The following is a 19,890-nucleotide window of genomic DNA, read 5'->3' as shown; positions in this document are numbered from 1 at the left end:
TTCAAAATAAGAGAGAAGATACTGAAATAGCTTGAAGTAAACCTAATTAAAGATATAGAAATCTCTATGAAGATATTTTTAAGAATACATTGAAAAAGTGATAGAAGATTTTTAAAGAGTGGAGAAATATACCATGCTCCTGGATGTGCAGAGTCAATATTATCAAAATGTGCATATTACCAAAAGCACAATACAAATTCAGTGTGATTCCAATTGAAAATACTAAGAACATTCTTCACAGAGTTGGAAAAAAACAATGATGCAAAAGTTCATCTGGAAACAAAAGACACACAAATAGCCAAAATTATCCAGAAGGATAACAACTTAACTGAGGGAACACAATCCGAGACCTTAGGACATATTATAGGGTGGTAGTGATCAAAACAGCCTGGTACTGGTACAGAAACAGAGAAGATCAGTGGGTTGATACAGAAACAGCAGAAGGAAGATCACACACATACAGCATTTAATCTTTGACAAGAGAACAGAAAAAACAAAACAAAAGAAAACAAAAAAACCAATCGAGCCCCGCTCAGTAACCTAGTGGCTAAAGACCTTGCCATGCACATGCTGAGATCCTATATGGCTGCCAATTTCTGTCCTAGTGGCACTACTTTCTACCCAACTCACTGCTTGTGGCCTGGGAAAGCAGTTGAGGATGGCCCAAAGCCTTGAGAACCTACACTTATGTGGGAGTGTAGTTCCTGGGAGAAGTTTCTGGCTCCTAGCCATTGCAGCTGCTTAAGAAGTCAATCATTGGATGGAAGATATTTTCTCTATATATTTGACTTTCCAATAAAAATAAATAAATCTTCAAAAAAAAAACAGGTAAGAAAGAAGGCCTCTTGAACAAATGCTGTTGGTACAACTGGATAGCAGCCTGCAGAAGTAAGAAACAAGACCCCCATCTTTCACCATACAAAATTATCAAATACAAATGGACAAAGGATCCAAACCTACATCCAGAAACCATCAAACATTTAGGAGAATATGTTGGAAATACTCTACAAGATACAGGTGCAGGCAAAGACTTTCTGCAGAAATAATCAAAAGCATAGGCAGTTAAAACCAAAATAAACGAGTGGGACTACATCCAACTAAGAAGCTTCTGCACAGTAAAAGAAACACTCAACAAAGTAAAACAATAATCAATACAGTGGGTACAAATCTTTGCACACTATGCAGAAGACAAGTGGCTAATATCCAGAATATACAAAGAATTCCAGAAAAACCATAACAACAAAACAAACAAACCCAGTCAAAAATGGGCGAAGGAAATGAGCAGATGCTTTTGAAAGGAACAAAGGAACAGACATATGGAACAAATGGCCAACAGACATACTAAAAAATGCTCAAGCTCTCTAGCAATAAGGGACATTAAAAAAAAAAAAAACTGAGGTTCCCCCTAACTCCAGTGAGAAAGACCAACATACAGAAAACTACCAACAGTACCTGCTGATGAGAATGTGGGGGGAAAAGAGAGCCCTACTCCACTGCTGGTGGATTGCAGGCTGGTGCAGCCATTATGAAAGTTGGTATGGAGAACACTCAGGTAACAGAAAATTCACCTACCATATGACCCAGCAATTTCACTCCTGGTATATATCCAATGAATCTGATGATAAAAAGCAATGCGCATCCCCATATTCATTGTAGCACAATCAACAATCACAAAAACATGAAAACAACCTAGATGCCCATTGAAAGAGGACTGGATAAAGAAACTGTGGTATATCTACTCCATGAAATTAAAAAGGTATTAAAAAGAATGAAATTCTATTGTTTGCATCCAAATGGACCCAACTGGTGGCCATTATGCTAAGTGGTGGCGATGATGATTAAATTTATGTGTCGAGGTGACTAGGCTAATGGCACTCAGTTATTTAGAAAAGCATCAATTTTATACTGCTGCAAAGTTAATTTTATATATGAGTAACGCTGAAATCAGTACACATGGAATAGAGATTAAGGTCAGGTTCTGTAGATTTTGAATATAGCATGTTAATCTCCATGCGCACTGTGGGTAGGCCTTGTCCAGTCTGTTGAAGGTCCAATGAGGGAAGAACAGAGTTTCCTTCAGGATAGGAATCCTCCCTCCAGTTTGCCTTCCCACTCAACATTGCAATGTACTCCCACAAAAACTGTAAGCCTTCCAGTTTGCCCTGAAGACTTAGATCTTTCATTCCCAACAATCACATAAAACAATCTATTAAAATCTCTTTCTCTCACTCATTGGGTTTTAAAAAATAAATTTACATAGACACAGACATCCATTGTTTGTTCCTATTGATTAATCATTTTATTAAAAATTTTTATCAGCTAAAGCAAAAACAAAAAGGAAAGAAACTGTATTTAGCTCATTAGCTTCATTTTCCTTACTCTGTATCTACTAATTCAGACTCTAATGATTCTGACACAAGAAGAATGTTTTGCAAATGGACTGTGTGGTGTCATGACTCTGTGGACATTTATTCATGCTTTTCCCAGTGAGTAAAGCATGACTCACACTTTTTGTCAGCTGACTCACCTTGACTCATCCCTAAAGCCCAGTGCTAACATCCTCTTCTCTAGGATGCCTTTTAAAACCTGTGTTTTCCAAACCGCCCTTCTAGGCATGTTCTCTGTGGCCACCTCCACCGTATCTGTGATGCATTTCTAGGCTGTATTAATTATCTGCCACTGCATAGTGCTATTATCCAATCTTAATAGCTTAAAACAAGTGTTTTATTGTACTAATTCGGTGAATCGGGAATTCAGCACTGTTCCACTGGCCAAAGGTCTGATAAGGTTACGATCAATGTAGCCTACTGGAGCTCTGACACCCAAAGGTTAATAGAAAGGCTCTATTTCCAAACCCATTCACATGGCAAAAAGCAGTTCATTCTTCAGGTGTTACCTCTGTAATGATACATGACACTTGCTTCCTCTAGAAGCAGCCAGAGCAAGCAAGCCGGAAGTCATATCCTGCAAGGGATCTCCAGCCGTTCTTACTATGTTCTATTCTTCCAAAGAGGAGTCATCAGTGCCTAAGTACTTAGTGCCTAAGCACTCAGTGAAGGGAATCACAGCGAAGTGAATACTGGGAAGGGGGTTGCAATGTCTATATTCCCTGCTTAACATGTAAGCACTGTTTTGCCTTTGTTTTTGTTTTGATTAGCACTTGTCACAACCCAAGGCAAGAACAAATGTCTTCTTTCATATATATATATATATATATATATATATATATATATATCCTCCAGGACCCAGCACGATCTGAGCATGTGATATGAATTCAATTCATATCTGTGAATTAAGCTAAATTTTATATTTTTTATTCAAACAAGACCTTCAAACCCAAAAAGCCCTGGATATATCTGTGGACTATTCCTATCCCGTGTTTCTATCCATTCCTTTTTACCCATCCAAAATTACTTGCCATGTATTCTGTTCCAAACACAATTATAACTACATTTCCATGACTTTTCAATAATATCATACTGAAAATAATAGTGATATTTATTTTATCCCTCCCTTGTTTTAACAATACTTAGGTTTTCTCCTGCTTTTTAGATTTTCATCTTTTCCTGTTTTTCTCCTCGGGTGAATTTTAAGTTTATTGAGAACAGAAAAGTCTTCCAACCATCTTTATATAATTTAGAATGACATATAGTACAGTATTCAATTGTTTGATTTCATGGTAAAAATTTTAAAGTATTATTTAATATTAAGCTCTATTATGAAAGCTGAATGCACTTATTTTTTCTTATGGCTATTATAATCCCTTTAAAATGACACGGTACCAGTCAATGGCATTTTCCTCTGCAGGACAATGCATAATAATCCAATGAAACTAATGAAATCTTACTGTGCTGGAAAATTAATCATGAATTTCAAGCGCAAAGTATTCAATATGTACACACAAACACATTTACTAACTCAGTGCCTGCCAAGTAATGTCAAAAAACAAAAGCAAAAATCAACAAAGCTACCAAATCCCGCTTAAATTTACAATATTCATGAAGATATAGGTTTTTGTTCATTAGTTGTATGATTTAAGACCCCAATTTTAACTAAATTCACAATATAGCTGCTAAAACTAGTATTTTAATGTGACTGTGTTACTAAATAGTGCATAGAAACTATGGCATAAACTAGCTGCCAATTGAAAATTTTTGTTGGCTAAAGTTCTAGTTTCATTAAGCAATCAGTGCTAATGAAATCTCTGTTTTTGACATCAAAATACAACTGAATGGCTAAGTCTTTTCTTCTCAGTCATTAACTGCCAGAACTTAAAAAAAATATCTACTAACTATAGTTTGAATTTTTCTACTTAATTTGCTGAATGAACAAAATTATATATCCAATCCTTCCCTGTAAAAAACTTATAGAAAATTGAATATAACTTAAAAATGAATAAAAATAAAGGAAAAGTTTAGACATTTTATCTTTCCCCTTTTGATACTCTGAGTTTTTATTATGTAATCAATTCCTATTTGAATAACTACGCTATTAGGTGAAGGCATTTTCCTCTTCCTCACTCTTGTAAAAGTAATGTAAGTTTGGGTAAATTCATGTCATATTTTCTGAGAGTCAGGTTTTATTAGGAAGATCCTTTTCTTTATATAAAATGGCAATAATAAGTAACCTCAATAAATGCTAATTCTTTATTCAGAGATTCTGGATACTCTAATTTTATAGATACTCTGGATTTTTCTGGGTACTCTATTTTATAGCAGCATTAAGAAATTTTGATAAGCTTAATTTAATTATTAACATAAATCTACAGTCAGAGATCATATCTCTTCTCACTTTCATGTTCCTATCATCTACCGTGGTGACTGGCATGGAAAATTTATTCTACAAATATTTTAAATACATTCATTTATGCTAAATTAACTATTAATTTCACAATCAGTTTTCTGCCTTACTTATGTATTTCACTTTTATCCCAATAATTAGCTGAATATAATGTTTCAACTCCAAATTTCCTTTATGTTCTCTGTGAGGTTGGAATTTTCAATCTGTCTGTTTCAGAACTGTGGGTCCTAGAATATGATGATATGCCCATGGGCCCACAACTTCCAAGTAGTAATGTTGAAATTTTTAAAAAGACTTATTTATTTTTAATTGGAAAGTCAGATATACAGAGAGGAGGAGAGACAGAGACAAAGATCTTCCATTAAATGATTCATTCCCCAAGCAGCCGCAACGGCAGAAGCTGAGCCAATCCGAAGCCGGGAGCCAGGAGCTCTTCCTGGTCTTTCACATGGGTGCAGGATCCCAAAGCTTTGGGCCATCCTCAACTGCTTTCCCAGGCCACAGGCAGGGAGCTGGATGGGAAGCGGGGCTGCTGGGACTAACATGGGCACCCATGTGGGATCCCAGCATGTTCAAGGTGAGGACTTCAACCACCATGCTATCGTGCTAGGCCCAATGCTGAAATTTTAATTTGGCCTGTTGGACTCAAAAAAAATTGTAATTTAACATAGAACTCTGGTCATTGTATACTATGCTGCATCTACCATGTCATGTAAAAATGATGATTTGCTTTCCTGGTCAACTTGGATATCATTGGTATGATAAATGATTTTCTTAAGAGAAATAGGTACAGATGCAGAATATTTATGGTTGTATTTCTAATAAATTTTAACTTTGAACACTTTATTCCTTTATGTGAGAGTCAAAGACACATGGAATGAAAAAGCAGAGAGACACTGAAGCACACATTGAATTAGAGATAAACGAAGTGTTTCCATTGAGTGATTCATTTCTTGTTTGTCAATAGTAGTTACAACTTCATTGGAAACTCTTTTTAGAACTCCCTCGTGTTTAGCAAAGAACCAGTGTGACAGTGAGCCAGTACCCTATGAGGACACTGTTGCCATCATGGTCTGCTTTACCAGGAAGCTGGAGTCAGGAGCGGGAGCTAGGGAAAGAACTCAGGCAGGTGAGGGACATGACCGTCTGTATCAATGTAACTGGGCTGAGTACACACCTCAGTGCCTACACGACGGAAGCAGTCCTGGTTTGCAATTTTTCTATGTGATTCATATTGACCTTTTATAAACTTGCTTATTTTACCTCTGTTATTACACTTGTTTCATATGTTCCACGGCTAACAGTGACTGCTGTTGAGACAACAGATGCGTTTAAGTCCTTAGTATGGTGCCTGAAATAGGACAGCTTTTCAATAAATGATAATAATGCTTTTGATAAGGATTGTACCATAATTTTTATTTCTGAAATATTGTTCCAGTTTTCCTTTAATCTGTGATTAAAATTTACAGTTCAATATTCTGTTGTTAAACTTCATAATTAAGTAGATGCCATAGAAAACTACCTATTGATTTTTTATTAAATTGCAATCATGCATTGATCTGTCATGAGAGATGAATAAAAGACCTAATTTCCATCATAAATATAAAACATTTACATAAAAATTTACTTGAAAATGTAACTATATCATTACTCTGGCTACTTGACACTGTATATATCAATTACAATATTCTTGTTTTATATCTGTAAATAGTATTTATTTAAGACTATACCTTTGAATAGCGAAAAAAAAGATTTCAGAAACATTAGGCTCATTTTGTATTTCAAAAAGATAAGTCAGTAAAAAACTGATGAACAGGAAATCATACATGCTTAACTAATAAATGCCACAGGATTTATTCCAAACCATGAACTAATGTTCAGCTATGAATGTACACTTTGAGGATTAGCCTGTGAGTACAGGATAAAACATGTTCAAAAGACCTCATTTTCAGAACAATAAGATGCCTAGAGCAGTATGAGACTTAATTGAATATAATTTCACGTATACACACATTTACATGCTTACAACCCCTGACAAGTTAAAACTTCATCAAGAATTTGACATCAAATCGTAAGTAATTTCTACAGCAACACTGAGTGAAAGCATAATCCAGACAGGATGGCATGACTAACACCTACATTCTTTATTCAAGTCACAGTTGCCCCCAAGCTGTCTTTAAAATGAAATTTTCTTTTCTCTATTTATTTTGAGGGAAGTGTCATGTTTAGCTGACATCCCATCCTGAGGATATTGTTTTCCAAAGGACAAGACCTTTTAAATTTTATTTTCCTAGAAAGAAAGTAGTTCTTAATCATAAAACATTTCCATAAGCAGCTTCAAAATATTTTTATTCTTCATAAATTAATAGTAATAACAAGAAGCAGCTCAGCAATATTAAAGATATTTTATTTACATAAATTTAGTACCTACTTTTAAATATCTTTATGCATATGTTTTATGACTTCCAGAAATATTAAATGTCAGTTGTATTTCTATTGTATGAAGTGAATTTAACTTTCTTATTAATCAAAAATAAGGCTAATATAAACAATACTGAACTAAGTTTGCAGATTTGCTGGAGATATCAAATTTATAAACTAAGATTTTAAGGACTAGTACATTCACTTACATATTTGATTAATTCCACAAAAATGAAATTTCTGATTTATGCTGAATAATTATGAACTATTCTAATGGTGTCAGTATCATTTAAAATATATATTGTGTCACTTAGGTTATCAATGACACATATGATTTAAAACATATTCAACTGTTTTCTAGTACAATAAATTTCTCCCTTCTCAATGTTTTAATTGTATATTCAGCCTAAGAAGCAACATGCTGAGAGAATAGGGTAATTGTTACTTTACTTGTCTTACTTGTCAAATAATTTGAAGCAGACTTAGGTCAACAGCATTTGTAATTCTCACTGAACAGTAAACAGTGGAAGGAATTTTCCAAAGAGATGGAAAAGGCAAGGATAGAGCTGTTATGAGTCCAAATGCGGAGGCAAAAAAATTAGCTCTAAAGTATTTCCCTTGTCTTCCTCATATCTATGTTTATTTTTCAAAAATAAAGCCTTTTATTTGTCGTTATTAAAATATGAATATTAAAAATATTGTTGAACTGGTGCTTCATATCTATCAGTTCATTTGACTTCAGCACCTGTATCTTTTTTTTTTTTTTAAAGATTTATTTTATTTTTATTGGAAAGGCGGATATACAGAGAGGAGAGACAGAGAGGAAGATCTTCCGTCCGATGATTCACTCCCCAAGTGAGCGCAACGGCCGATACTATGCCGATCTGAAGCCAGGAGACTCTTCTGGGTCTCCCACGTGGGTGCAGGGTCCCAAAGACCTGGGCCTGCTTTCCCAGGCCACAGGCAGGGAGCTGGAAGGGAAGCGGGGCTGCCGGGATAGAACCGGCGCCCATGTGGGATCCCGGGCGTGCAAGGTGAGGACCTTAACCACTGCGCCACCGCGCTGGGCCCCAGCATCTGTATCTTGCTCAGTGACTTTCCCTGAACTACTACCTTCACCTGGAAGTTCTGAGTTTCAGCATTTCTTCTCCACACTTCTCCTGCTCTAACAAAAATATATACATATATTGTTTAGGCTTTTCTATGTCTTTTCCCATATTGTCTGGAATCAGTCTTTAAAATTTCTTTCAAGTCTCTTGCTTCCAACTTTTAGGTCATTATTTGAAACATCTCTTTCTTAATTTGTAAGACCAGCTGATGCTGAGCATGTCGCATCTTGTTTATCGAATTGTTTTTTGTTAAAATCAACACAGAACAAATAAAATAAATAACCATCCTTTTTTTTTTATATCAACATATCCTAAAGTCTTGTTCTGCCATTTTCTAACCATAGAATACATTGTTCTCATATGTAAGTTCCATGATGTAGAAGTTAATTGGGCATGTTTCATCCTGACTGTCCTAAGGAATTACCCTGAGTTTTCTAAATGCCATTCCTACATTCTGCGAATAAGCCTCTCTTGAAACACATGGCCCTGGATACCATCAGATGCCATTTTGGTTGCTTGGATCCCTATTACTAGTGCTTCATAATATTTTTTATATTGAAAAAAGCAGTTGCTTTCACAGGACATCAATCTTTCTTAGAGAGTGGATCAAACACTGCCTTCTTGGCTCAGTTTGTTGTTTTTTGGAGGGTGCTTATTTGCCCCAATAACCATGGAGATACTCAGGGAGACGCTAGAGCTCACAGCTTTGTCCCCTTTTTTCTCCTTTGCATGTTAGAGCCTATCCAAAACTCTCACTGTTGAGTTATTATTACACTACTCCACTCTTAACTTTCTTGTGCAAGTTTCAAATATGTGGCCCACAGACTTTGGAGGTATGTAGCAATTATCATGGAAAATGTTTGACAACAGTGCTAAAGATAGGCATTGGAAAAGGGATAGTCTTAAATACATTGTGATAGTAAAACGATATAAACAAGTAGAAAAAATGAATGTAACCCCTTTCATTATTTACAGATTTGATAAGAGTGGATTAAAGAACTAAATTAAAACCTGAAACTTTAATGTCATTGGAAGAAAATAGAGGGAAAAACACTTTAGGACATTGCAGTGGGCATGCGTGCATTTCTTGCATCAGACATTAAAAGCATATGAAATGAAACAAAAAAAAATAGGCAAACAGAACTTCTTCAAACTGCGGAACTTTTTCATAGCTAAAATAACTAACATAGCAAAAAGACAAAGAATTGGAGACTAAAAAATAGGAGAAAACATTTGCAAGCTATTCATCTATCAATAAGTTAATATCTATAATGCATTTATGATTCAAACAATTCATTAGCAAAAAAAAAAAAAACAAAAAACCGAGTCCAATCAAAATGTGGGCAATAGTTCTAAACAAACATTTCTCAAAAGAAGATAACAAAGATGTACATCAGTTACATTAAAAATGCTCAATGTCTTCAATATTCAAGGAAATGCAAATCAAAGCCACAATATGATAAACCCCACTTCCGTAAGACTGATCAGTAACAAAAACAAAAAAGATAAAAAATCATGCTGAGAATATGAAGAAAATTGATTCATACAATATTGGTTAGAATGAAAATTGGTGTACTGTGGCAAACAATTTAAGGTTCTTCAGAAAACTAAAAATATAACTAGCAATCCTATTTTTAGTATGTGTCAAAAGAAAATGCAATTAAGCAGTCTAAGAGACGCTCATATTCCCATGATTATTGCAATACTATTAATAATAGTTAAGGAAAGGAAAAAAACACCTAAGTAATAATCAACTGATGAAGCGATAAAGAGATTTGGAGTTTTGTATCTTACCAGTTCAAAATTGTATAGTTTAAATGTATTTTAAAAAATATTTGGTGACAATGAAACTGTTGGAATTGTGTAGACAATGGGATGCTGGACTGTCTGACATTGTCTGTACCAACAGTGTCGGGGTGCAGTTAAATAAGAGACTGATAGAACTATGATTCCCTCTGAAGAACTACACTCTTGTAACAAAATGGGAAAAATCTAATGGGGGAGTGGGAGTTTGTGGGGGGGAATCCCAGTCTATACGGAATTGTACCACATAATTCAAAATAAAAATGTATTAAAAATTTTGGCAAATTTATTTCAAACACAGTCACAATTGGAGGGAGACAGGGCGAGAAAGTGAAAAAGCGGAAGCTTTCATCCATTTGCTTCTTTTCCAAGTGGCCAAAAGAGCCAGGTCTTGGCCAGGCCCAAGCTAGCCAGCACCTTAGGACTCCATCCAGGTCTCTCCTGTGGGTGGGAGGGGCATGTGTTTGTGGGCCATCTGCTTTTACTTTCCAGCAGTTTTAGCAGGAACCTGGATTTGAAGCAGAGTAGCCTGGACTTGAAGTAACATTCTGTTATGAGACATTCCTGTTTTAAGCAGCAGATTAATCCATTCTGCCAAAATGCTGGCCCCTTCATTTTGACTGTCACTTTAATTTTGACAGAAATTTTGAGCTAAGGCAATCTCCTATCATTCCACTGGTTTTCTACTTGACCTTGTTTGATAGCAACATGTGAAATGAGAATGAATAGTTAATGAACTTAGTGATATATCTCTGTGAAAAGGGGAATATCATAATTTATTATGTTGTAAAATACAGGAAATGAAAATTTTCATGTGATTAGATTTTAGTAGATGAGATATCATATCTTTAGGAAGTCCTCATTGTTTTAGTCACCCAAATGGTGTGAAACAAATAATTACAAAGTCTTACAACATTAACTAACACGTTTTGTTATTTCTGAAGTTGTGTGGGGAGTTGGTTGCGGAGCCATGCCCAGTCTGTGCTGCTTCTTGCTTGCAATCTTCACAATGTAGCAGTCGAATTTTAGCTGCAAGCAGATGCCTAACTTTTCACCAGCTCTTCCCAAAACCTCTCTTCCTCCAGCAGTTCTGCCTAAACTTCATGTGGGATTACTGGTCCAAGAAGAAAGCAGGGGAAGTTGCAACACACATTAAATTCATAGGTTCACTTATTCCAGAAACTTCCTTACTTAACATTCTATTGATCCAAGCCGTACAAATGCAGTCTTCATGCACAGGAAGCAGACATAACCTCTGGTTCTTACTGACATGAGCAACAAGCTAAGTAGCATGTTTGGAAACTACAATATTCATTGTTCTTCCATTAAATATTGATATATAATTATTAATGCTTATGATCTCTAAGGGCAGTTGTCCAATGCTTGTGAAAGTAATCATATGATAAATTAAATAGACTATTGCACTCTGTAGCCATATGTGTTTAAACTATATTATCTAGTTTTATCTGTGTATTCTTACAAAAAGGAATTCATTGGCTAGGACTACTATTTCCCCCCACACATCAACTCCCTAACCCTTGCCTGTCTTATGATCCCACAGTGGAAGATTCTTATGAGTACATGCATACTTTCTCTGTGAACTGACTTGCCTGACAGAGATGTAGTGGGAAAAGAATGTTTGCTTATCCAGGTCATGATCTTTTCCATCCTAGTAGAGTCAGAGGATTAAGGTAGGGTTTAAGACATCATCCTGGATACATGGAAGACTAACCAGAAAAACCCTAATTTGTAAAAGAGGGATTATGCATTTCAACATCCCCCCATTTAATATAAAAAATGAGTTTTCTTTCTCATGCTTATGCTATTAGATATGTGTATGTTAAGTTTGTTTCTTAATGGAACCAACTTGGAGAGATAGAATATATTTTGTGTTGTTTCAAATTTTATTTATGGAGATAAATTTAAATGATCAGAGTTATCATCTGGTAACCGTAAATTGACACGATTGCTTTGATAAAAACCTTTTTAAGCAGATCATAGCCATCCTACAGTACATACAATATTTTATGTGAAATTTTATCTTTATTTTCTAACCATAGAAAATATATCTAGGGAAAAAAAAGTGTAGTTTGAGTTTGCAAACTTATGCTTTGTGATTTATTTTAATTGCAAAGATCAAGAGTATAAATTTACTAACCAAGATCTGCTTAAGAAATGTGCTCAATAGTGTCAGTCCACATATGCATGAAAGCAGCCTTCTTCTCTGTTCCGAAAGGAGAATAGCACATTTTTGCTTCTATACTAAAATAGTTATTTTTTTTTTTTAATCCCCTAACCTTCTCTAAAAAACTGACTGCCATGACTGGGGCTCCACCACATGAGCGAGATAAAAGAATGGGTTACGACCTCAGTAATCCCTGGATTTGGGAGATTCTTCCGTAACCAGTGTAGTGGGCAAGCAGGTGCCATGGTATGTGATTAGAAAGCATATTTGAGTTGGCCTGTGTAGGGGAAGTTCTTTCTTGCCTATAAATCAAAATATGGGTTGTCTCATAATTTTATGTCTTATTCATGGGCGATTGAAATGTCTTTGATTTATTTGTCATACAGAGTAACACTAACTTGCCAATTTCTTTTAATTTCAAAATTTATTCAGGGTTATAACCAATCTCTTTGTGTCTTACGCTTCTGGCCCTCCCTTTCCAGCTTATAACTGAAATTCTGGTTCTTTAAGTTGAAACAGAGGGAGACAGGGAGTGAGAGAAGTTAATTATTGACTGGTATCTCTGTATCATGGCTTCATTCTTTCTAAGCATACCAAGTACTTAAAACTGACAAAGTCTTTAGCAGCTATATATATGCATTTTTTAGAGGCCTCCTCATTAATATGCAATTTTCACAAGCTGAGTGAATGCTTCTCTCTTGTGGATTCTTGCAAAGTCTTGGAACTCCTAAAAATCCACTGATTTCTGTCACTTAATAATAAAGTTCTTTTGCTCTGTGAGGTGGGTCATACTGGCCAATCATTAAGAGTGTCTGCACACTGGTCTTTTACATATGACTTACACATGATTTTCAGGGAAACAGTTACACAAACTGTACTCCAACAGTTTGGGGGAAGCTGATCCTAATTAACTGGCAAAACTTCTACTCTTGCCTTTAAAGAAGGCCAGGTCTCTAGCTCCCACTCACTGAAAAGAGTCTAGATTAAATGCACTATGCTCCCTAAACATTCCAAGTTTTTAGATGGGACAGTTAAAGTGTGTTTAACTCTCTCTGTCTCTCTCTTTCTCTCTCTCAATAACTAGTCTTCAGCCCTTTAATGTGCCTGTTATGACTGAGGGTGTTAAGTTTTATGCAATTGGTATTTGGGTGTATCCTCTGTCTTACTTTTGTACATGAGAATCAGAATAGTGCAGTAGATAAAAACAGGGACTTTTGATCATTCATTCTTAGCTTCAAATTCTGAGTTTCATACGTAAATTTTATGCAGGTTTCCCAAGTTTGATGTAAGTTTCACAAGTTACATAAAACAGCAGTTTTATGTTAGTTTTATTCTAAGATTCATATCGAAGTTTTATGTAAGTTTCATAATTTTGCTACATTAAAATTTCCTCTTCCTTAGAATGGTCCCACTTGACTGGCATTAAATGACTACTTCATTGTTGATTATACAGGACACAGAAAAAACTTCTGAGAAGTTGAGACAAGCATACTTTTACCTTAGTGTCTTGCAGAATTCTCATTATTATAGAAAAGAACCAGACAATCGAACATATTAAAGACATAAGTTCAACACAGCAGGTAATAGAGTGAATGTCAAAAATACTCCAATTTAGTTTTATGTTTAATTTTCTTCTTTACTTACTTGGAAATTTCTCTAACTAACTGTGACTACATGTAGTCAATGACAAGTCTAAGAAACTGGTAACATTGACTAAGAAACTATTTTAAATTTAGAATTCCATGGAAATGACTTTAGAACACTGTAATAGAAGTTTTAACATTTACAAATAAAACTCATATGATCGCCAGATATTTGCATTAGTTTTTTTATTCAAGAGTTTTAAGTTTTATTTTCTTTTGTGCGCTTTCATTTTTAATTATTAGCTTGAAAGGAGGAGTGAGATACAAAGAGGAAAAAAGTAATATTCCATGTGCTAATTCATTTCCCAATAGGCTACAATGACTGGAACCAGCACGTGTGAAAGCCAAGAAAATAAAATTTCATCTGGGTCTCCTCTATGGATGGCAGGGGCCCAATCTTAGGTCAGATTCTGCTGTCTTCCCAAGGATATTAGTTGGGAGTGGGTAGGAAGTAGAACTGACAGGACTTGAACTGGCTTTCCAATACAAGATGCCAAGGGGCTAAACCTGCTGCATAACATTACACCTATTCACTTTTTGTTGAAAAATAAAAGTTGTCCACAATTTTATGGAGCAAATTGCACAATCATCAAATTAGGCTAATTCACAAACTAAACTCATCAACTCAATTATGGTCAGAACATTAAAAAATCTCCTTTACCTATTTTAAAATTTATCATATGATTAGTCATACTCACCATGCTGTACAATAATAGTATATCAACATTTATATTTAACTTTAACTTGGTATATATTGCTCAGTGTCTCCTTTTTCTAATCCACTACCATCAACAGCCCTTCAGTAACCATTATGCCACTGTCTTACTACAACTTTGAATTTTTTACATTTCGTAATTAAGTGAAATCATGATTTTATTTTGCATGCTTTGTTTATTTCACTAAACATAATAAATAATCCTAGGTACATCCATGTTTTTGAAAATAAAATAATTTACTAGATTATTTGAGAGAGTAAATAACATTCCATTGAGTATATATATATATATATATATATATATTACAGTTTAAAATTCATTCATTCATTTACAAACATTTAAGTCAATTCAACATCTTGGCTAATGTGAATAATATCATATTGAGCATGCGTGTACCAACAGGTCTTTGATATATTAAATTCAGCTCCACTGTGTACACATGCACAATGGTGAGATTATTATCTTGAATTATATTTCTATGTTAAGCTCTTTGAGACAATTTCTCATTGTTTTTCAAGATGGCAATACCTCTAACAGTATGTAAGGGTTCTCTTTTGTCTACATTCTTGCCATGAGCTAATAAAACATTTTCAATTAGTACTCATCATGCCTTTCATATATAGTCATAAGATAGCCATTTACAAAATTAATCCTAAATGAATCAAGTCAAATAAGTAAGTCAAAAAAGTACAAACTGGGAATTTTTTTTAATTAAAACATTAAAGTTTGGAACATAGCCACCAACATCACAAGATTTCTCCCTAATACCTACATAATGTAAATTACATCTGACATGTCTCCTCAGTAAAACCGCAGTGTCCAGACATAAGTAAAGCAAATAGCTTTCAGAAGCTTAATTTATAATCCTATCCAATAAGTATACATACAACTGCCAAAAAATATTAGTCATCTAGTTATTGGTTTTAAATGCAAATCCTATTTTATCTATCATTAAGATACAAAAAAAAAAAAGCTTTGGATCAATAGCATATTAGGGCCAATCCTCAGTCACTTTTATTTTTTGTTTCAATTCTGTGACTTTACTCCTTGATTCACGTAACCCTTTTTTCACTTGATTTTTCATTTCTCATATCTAATATTTTGGGGTTTGAATGGTGGCATATAGATTAAGCTGCCACATACATTATTAGTACTTCTCATAGTTGCTGATTGAGTCATGGATACTGAATTTTATCATTGAATTTTTCCTGGTGCATTTTCCAGAGTTAATTCTCTCATGATTATTTCAAAATCTTGGAGCCTTTTATCACATATTGCTTACCACAGGTATTCTAGCTACAAGTAAATGCTATTGATTCTACTTCATGAGTAATTTTAAATTTCTTTTTACACTCAGACACAATTATTATTTGAAAGGTAGGTTGTGTGTGTGAGAGAGAGGAAAACAGCAAGAAGGAAGAGAGGGAGTAGGAGGCAAGAGGGAAAGAGAAGAAAGAGGGAGAAGGAAGAGCGACAGGTAAAGAGAAAATGAGAGAGAGAGAATCTTTAATGCATGTTCATTCCCCAGATCTCCAAATTACTTCATGGCTAGAGCTGGGCCAAGTTGAAACCAGGAGCCAGGAACCTCAACTGGCTCTCACAAATGGTTGCTAGACGTCCAACTACTTGACCAATCTTCCACTGCTTTTCCAGGCACATCTATAGGGAGCTGGAAATGGAGCAACTGAGATTCCAAGTGGCACTCCAATACAGGATGCCCACACAGTTGTTGGTGCCTCATCTCACTGCAATACCCTGCTAGCCTCTCAATCAATATGGCTTTTGATCTCTTTTGTGCAACTATGTTTTATTCTCTGTGCAGTTGCCAGTATAAATGAACTTCTGTTGGCTACACTTAAGAGTTGGGTCCTTTGTTAAGGAGTCTTATAGTGTCTGATATTTCTCTGTGGTGTTTATAATGATTTTATTTTTTACTTATTTATTTTTACTGGAATGGCAGGTATACAGAGAGGAAGAGAGGCAGAGGAAGATCTTCCATCTGATGGTTCTCTCCCCCAAGCAGCTGCAATGGCTGGAGCTGAGAGCCAGTCCAAAGCCAGGAGCCAGGAGCTTCTTCCAGGTCTTCCACGTGGGTACAGGTTTGATACACACTTATTAAGCTAAATATCACAAGATAACAGCTCACATAATAGAGTATGTTGAGTATAGAAATTAGAAATTCAAATGTAATACTGACTTGACCATATCCATCTTTACACATGACCTTTACATAGTTTATGTATTTCTCATTGCCTTTGACAATAGGATAGCTAAAATGAAGAAAAACAGCAACTGAAGAATCAAAGATGGTTTATAGTGTGCATTTCCATTATTCTGGCATAGGTATTAGTTTGCTGTAAATCCTTTCTTTAATTCTCTATTAATCCTGGTAATAAATGTGATTGATTGATTTTGAAATAAGATATAGAGAGGATGCTTTTATTTAAGCAGTTTCAATAAAGAATTATAAAGTCTGCTTGATCACAAGGCTTATAAGAACCACTTTAAAGGCAACCCGCCCTTGAATGGTTTAGCTATTTCAAAGCATCATGTGCTTGTGTGTGTAACATGTGACGTACAACAGCTAGTTCTTGCCATCTGTAGTGTTGCCCTTAGCAACAAAAGAGCATGTGACAGTGCTTGTGTGACTCTGCTGGCCTGCCACAGTATGGAGGAGGATTTAAGCAAAGTGAGGCAGACAGGAAATATTGATCCAGGCAACTGTACTTTTCAAGTATATTACAACAGTAGTGCAGATTGCTAAAGAAAGAAGAAATAGGAGTAAAGAAAACAAGCCAAGAAAACTGGAGTAACTATGATGATACAAATTGACTTTTTAAAAAATACATTTAGGGCAGACATTACCATTTCATTCTTTTGATCGATCATTTTAGAATTTCTATTTAGTAAATATAACTAAAAGTCAGCTTCAGCTTAACGTAAAGGAGGTAGTTAAAAGTCACACATATCATCCCTATTATTAAAAGCAAGATTGAGAAATCTGTAAACTGTTACCATGATCATTTAAGAAGTCATGAATTCTCAGAAGAAAAATTTTGCCATCCATACACCACTTTACATAGTCCATAAAAACCACTTAAAATGAATACAGTTATAAGATTGGGTATATGAATTAACTTTGTATAACCATGCCTGAAGCAAAACACACAAATGTATATGAAGCTTATAGCAAGGGAAAATTCTGTAGTGTACAATTACAAACAAAATCTATTTAAAAAAAAACTTGCTACGTATCTTCAGCCAAAAAAAGCAACGTGACAGCTGTAAGAAATAGTGTTGGACAGATACCATGTAGACAAACATGCTTGTGAATTTCAACACATTTGTTAATCTTTTGTGGGCAGAATTTTGGTGAAAAGAACAAATCTGCTGAATTGTCTGCCTTGTCACACAGCACTTTGGTTTAACCTAACTTGATGTTTGGAGCCAGCCCAGACTGTTTTTGCATATAACATGCTCAGGATGATGCTGTTTCTTGATACCTGCTCCCCAGGAAGATCTATCATTATTGATACTAAGCTATTGTGGGCATGCTCCAGTTGGAGTCAGTTTCAATATGATGGTAGGGAGATATAATAACTAGCTTATGTGTTCCTGAACTCTCATTTAATCATGATTTCAGGGAGTTATCATGCTCTAAACCCCTAGACCTAATCCAGTTGCCAAATAACACATTAACAAAGTATTATGTTAATTTCCTTTTTCTAATAAGAACAGAAGCATGATGAGGGCAATCTTATTGTCACTGTTGTTCACTATGTAGAACTATCTGTGATTCCACAACCATGTTTCAAATAAAGATTGTAGTAATTCATTATAAAATGAAAACTGCGGAAAGAGACATTTTTTAAAAGATTTATTTTATTTGAAAAGCAGAGTTACAGAAAGGAGAGACAGAGAGAGATTTTTCCATCTGCTGGTTTGCTGCCAACATTATCGCATCGGCTGGAGCTGGAGCCAGCAGCCAGGAGCTTCTTCTGTGTCTCCCAAGTGGATACAAGGGCCCTAGCATATAAGCCATCTTCCGCTGCCTCCCAGGGTGTAAGTAGTGAGCTGGATTAGAACTGGAGTAGCTGGCACAGAACCTGGTGCCCACATGGGATGCTGGTACCACAGGCAGAAGCTTAGCTACCACATTAGCACTGACACAGTACAGTGGTTTATAAGAAGCGGGAGAGAATCTCAGATAGCTTCAAGAATGAGGGAGACCCATGAACTAGAGAGCAATTAGAAACATCACTGAAAACATCAGACTTCCAATGGAAAAATGAAATAATAGCTACGAAGTAGAGAAAATGCAAGTGTTTTGTTGTAGTTGCTGTTTGTTTTAATTTATTATTTGAGACAGAAAGATCCAGAGAATTCCTATTGCTAGTTCACTCCCCAAATGCTCAGGCAGCTAGGACTAGGTTTGATCCAAGGCCATGAGTTGGGAACTCAGCCCAGGTCTCCCATGCAGGTTACAGGAATCCAGGTTCTGCACCATCAACTCTCATTTGTCTGGTTCAGCATTAGTAGGAAACTGGAATTAGGAACCAGAGTCACGCATCAAACTCAGGCATGCTTTTAAGGGAAGCAAATGTCTTGAACACTAAGCCCATCGTTCACCCGGAGAAGAGCTTTACTATTTTTATTTAACTTTACCTTTGTTGCTATTTTAAAGTGAAGAAATTAGAATAGGCTGTGGCATTGATTACATGTGTTGCTGTCTGTTGTTTATGTACTAAATGCTATTTTTTCCAGAAATATTTAGCTAGGCATATAATCACTCAGAGATCATACTTCTCAAATTCTCTTGCAGTAGAATCTGGCCATATGACTGAAATGTAGCCAGTGATAAATGAGTAAAAATGATTTTTGCAACCTCTGTAAGTCTTATCAATGAAAAGTTTGTATTCTCCACGACTGATTATCCTGTATCTTCAGACTAACATGAAAGTTGAGGTGGGAGCCTGGGTTCCATTATCAAATCAATAATCCTTCTTTTTTAGAAACGTTTTCACTTGTTTATTTTCATAGATTGAAAATAGTTTTTGGAATAAATGTTTGTCATTAATAAATGAAGCTATAATAAGCAGCACAGTATTACTATGTAGTTAAAATCAAATGAATTCAGATATAACCATTCATAACTTAACCTGCTCATAGGGAGAGAGAATTTTGTGCACCTGGCGGTTTGCTCCAGTATTTCT

Source organism: Ochotona curzoniae, unplaced genomic scaffold, assembly GCF_017591425.1.
Source record: "Ochotona curzoniae isolate NIBS_2020 unplaced genomic scaffold, NIBS_Ocur_1.0 contig_1014, whole genome shotgun sequence".
In the NCBI taxonomy this organism is placed as follows: domain Eukaryota; kingdom Metazoa; phylum Chordata; class Mammalia; order Lagomorpha; family Ochotonidae; genus Ochotona; species Ochotona curzoniae.
Note: the sequence above shows the minus strand (reverse complement) of the source record.